Here is a 4512-nt window from a genome sequence, read left to right as displayed (position 1 = left end):
ACTTTTTTTAACATTGTGAGAAAGGGTGTTGTTCACTGATTACTCAGCGAGCAATTCATGGATCTTGATTAAAAAATCAGTCATACTTAAGTGTGTTAAATTTGGTGCAGCTTGATTGGGAGGTATGCGCTCTACTGACGTAGGACAAACAACCACAACCAGCTGACAACACTGGCAGTCTGCCTCTATGATTGTTTTTAGTGTCACGCTTAAATCATGCAAGTTCCCAAATTTCTGGAATCGCCGTCTATGTGTGTAACAATTAAAACATTAAAAAGCGGTTACATCTGTCGTTACGTCTCTGGTCCCCCGTGTTTTCAAAAGTTGAATATTTCCGACAGATGACCGACAGTACGTTATATGATGCGATTCATTCATTGTAACACTCTGGATGACAAATCATTTCAGTGGTCGAGGATAAAAACTTGTCCAAACAACCTCCCTTCCAACTTCTCCCGTTAGCCTGGATTAAGCACTGTTATTCCTCCAAACAAAGTTACAGTTAAAGTATTTTGTCGTCATTGCAGCACAGATGTGTGATTCTCTTCTTCCACACTTATTTAATGTCTCTTTAATGCTTATAATATCTCTTTCTGTTTAGTCTTTCTTCACCCAGCCTGCATTTGTCTGTGTAGCTCATTGTTGGGATATGTTATGATCCTCTAATCCGCCATGACACCAAGTGACAGGCTGTAACAAACACTCGGTTTATTATGTGATGCAAGACCGATCCTGCAAAGATGATTTATTGTCTGTGTTTATTCATTATTTATTTATTGCAAAGTTTATTTGTGCACAGCATCGCAACGCGACACCAAAGGTTGACAGATTGTGACACGGTCTTTATTCCCTTCGTCCAATTTTCCTTTATTTCTACCCTTTTAGGCTCAGTGAAGCATAGAAGAAAATAATAAAGAGAGAGGAAGCGAGAGAGGGAGGAATCATGCAAAACAAATAAGTCACCAAATGAAGTGGAAAGAGGGTAGAAAGGGAACACACATACACGCGTGAAAAGATAGACAGAGATGACATAAAAAGTAAAACAAAAGTGAAAGGAAAAAATACAAGATAACGAATGAGGGGAAAATAAATTATTACGTGATTTATAGTTTTGAAGTGTGCGATGACTGAATCGGTGCTACAGACTTTAACAGGAAGGATTCAGTGTATGGGGCTTTGATTCAGCGGATTTAAGTTTATAGCCTCCGCAGATGGATGTATGGGGGTCATCTGGTTTCTCTAAATAGTCCATGAGTGTGTGTTTGTGTGTACATATGTTCCTCCAATGTGTTTCCAGCCTGCCGTGGAGCGTGGCCAGACAGAGAAGCACGGGGACACTGACTGAGGAAGAAGAGGGACGCGAAGGGAGTCGGACAGACATCGAGAAACAAAGCCAAACAGAGACAGACATGGAAAATAAGAGACCAAGCAGCTGTAGAGGAGCTGAGATAACTGATTAAACATTCATGCACCAAATTAAAGAAAAAAAACCCATGTTCCTCCAACTGGCTCCTTCCTTTTTCATAATGCCTTTTTTGCAGGGTTACTAGCCAACCTTCACAACAAATTAGAGAAGCTCTGAATTCATATAAATGTTGATATTTTCCTCATCAGCCTCAGTTGTTAAAGTGCACTTAAACCAACAAGGTTTATCAGCAGCTAGTTCGTGATTCCTATACAATTCTTTTTACCCTTGGTTTTGTCTCTCAGGCTTCATACAAGCTGCCCCCAACAGCAGACTAGTGGCAACTATACATACTAAGAGCAAAATCAACACAATGAATCAAAGAGTAGTTGCCTTTAATGAGGAAAAACTATCATCATTAAAACATAATCCTAATCGATATCACTAGCCGATTCCATGTCCCATTTATGAACATGGAGGAGCCAGTCACCAGGGGAAAGGAAAATGAAAACAGTGAGTTTATTCAATTTAATAGAAGGTCAAGGCCTTAAAAAGTATAGAGAGAGTTGGAAGATGCTTAAATCTTCTGTGGGACCAAAAGAAGCAGTTGATTCAAGGGAATATTCTGTGACGGCGTCTCAATGAGCAAAATATAAAATTAGACACAGCAGACAATTTTATGATGGTGTTCATCTCTGACACCAAATCGGCTCGCTTTGGACTGCACCCCCGTCTGCTCTCATTCCTTTGGCCTTGACAGCCGAGGAAGAGATAGTAGAGGAATGAAGACGTGTGCGGTTTGTCCAACGGGATTTGGGGAGTCGCTCTTTTGATCTATTGGCAGGAAATTACCGCGGCCACCATTCTCATCGGGTTTTCCCTGTGGCGACGGATGGAAGCTGTGGAGGAAATGCAACTTTAGCCTAATTAGAGGGCAGTTGTTGTGTTTACGTTATATAACTGACAAGCAGTCTCCAAAGCCTATAAATTATATAGACATTTAGATAGATATACTACCTCCCAGGAAGTCAATGGCTTTTTTGACGTTATCTAGCACAGACATTGGTTTTTAAAGGTTATAACAAAGCATAAACATGCCTTGAATCTGTTTTATCTGCATACATTAGACACTTTTCACTTTCATTCAAGATTTATTGAGACATTTATTTATAACAGGGATGCTATAAAAACCTCTTAAAGAGGATGCAAAGGGTTCAAAGATCAGTCCGATTCTTTAAAAGAATGTGCTTGAAGCATTTTAACAAGGGTGAACAGCCTTCAGCTCCCCACTGGCACCGCAGCTGGCCTGGCACATTGATAACAGCCCCTCCTCATGCCCGGGTATGCATGCTTTTTGCAGCTGTGTGTGTAAAGGTGATGCGTGCAGGTTTGTGAGGTGCTGGAGGCTACTGTACATCCACTGGTTAACAGGCAGCGTGACTGTTTTACAGCCTGTGCAGAAAACCCCCCAGCTCCTCCTCTCTTCCTCAGTGGGGACAGTTGCTCTGCTGCAAGTGCCCTCAAGCAGTTTGAAGTGTTTGACAGTAAACAATCCCTTTAAGACGGTGCAGAGTGGCGTTCCTAATATGGAGCTGTGTCTCTCCGAGGAGAGGAGAGGCAGCAGTATGTTGGTTATCGGGGGATCACTATCCCCTGGCACCGAAGGATTACGCTGAACGCCCCTCACTAGTTTGACAAGTCCACTCCTGCGGGAGCTGTTTTGTGTCAGAGAGGCCGACTGGTTCATGTTAGCAACAAGTAATAAGGAAGGTCCAGCCAATGGGGGACTCTTCACTGACTCATGAGTACATATGCAAGATGCAATGCAATGGGAAACAATTACGCAACGATTTAACACCGCAGGGACACCAGGAGCTGCACTCGATTTAGTGCACATGTCAAAGAAATGAAGCAGAGGAAACGGATTCAAATAAATCTGGGTTACAACTTGTTACATAATAGAAAAGTTATTAAAAAAAATTTGAAGAGTCGTTCATCATGATAACGGAAAATCTGAAGGCGATCAGCGAGCCTCATGTACCTGGTTTCATCCATCCACCCATCTTCTATACCACTTGTCCGTTGAGGGTCGCAGGAGGAGCTGGAACAAATCCCAGCTGACATTGTGTATTGTCCCTAGTTGTGTATGGTAAAGTCAAACTCCCATTCACACTCACAACGACATAAATCATGCCTTTTGAAATGATGCAGCAATGATAGTAAACAGGATACCGTGTGTGGATACCCAAGCCGAGCTCGTTCTGTCCATGTTCGGACCAAACTTTTGAAATGATATCTGGTTTCGAATCTGGTGCAGTCACGGTGGCGGAGCCATCTACTTGATTTGTGCCTGTAAACGTAGACGACATCAGGCTCTGTGTTTTCCTGTCCAGTTCCAGTCAGGTTCGGGATCGGTTAGTTTTTCAATCAGGCTCCATTGGGTTCGGACAGAAAAATCCAGCCTGGGCCACACCCCACCGTGGTTGTCAGCACAAACACCGATAACAACTTATGCTAAAGTTGCTGCTCTATATTAGTCTGGACCAAAGTGGATAACATTGCCAACCCTAGAGCCACACTGCTGGCATTAAATGGCATGAAATAAATGACTATAAATAAAAGTGTAGGGTTTCATCTCCTGCACGACTGAAAGTCAATGCAACTCAAATGACAGGTGGCAAACTGAGTGCAAAACAACGTAGCCAAAGTGTTGCTGCAACATGCACGGTAATGTCTTCCAAGGCCTAATAACAAAAGGAGAGATCTTCCACGAAAGCAGCGATCAAACGCAGATGTTGGATGTGGACTCTGGCTATTTTGGAATGAACCTGCTCCCCCCTCTGCAGGGAGCATGACAGTGAGGGGCTCAGAGTGATTTACCTCTGTGCCACCCGGGTTCTCTCCCCATCCATGAGGACAATTAGCCAACATATCCGAGTGGTCGGCCATCGGTTTAACAGTGCAAAGCTGCAGCCCTCCTACGTGTGTGTGTGTGTGTGTGTGTGTGTGTGTGTGTGTGTGTGTGTGTGTGTGTGCGTGTGCGTGTGTGCGTGACCAGACGCAGCCTTGTGCTTGTGGCTCCTTTGAGATTCAGTTTTTCTTTTTGC

This window comes from Hippoglossus hippoglossus, chromosome 23 (genome assembly GCF_009819705.1).
Source record: "Hippoglossus hippoglossus isolate fHipHip1 chromosome 23, fHipHip1.pri, whole genome shotgun sequence".
NCBI classification, from domain to species: Eukaryota; Metazoa; Chordata; class Actinopteri; order Pleuronectiformes; family Pleuronectidae; genus Hippoglossus; species Hippoglossus hippoglossus.
This window is presented reverse-complemented; position numbering follows the sequence as displayed.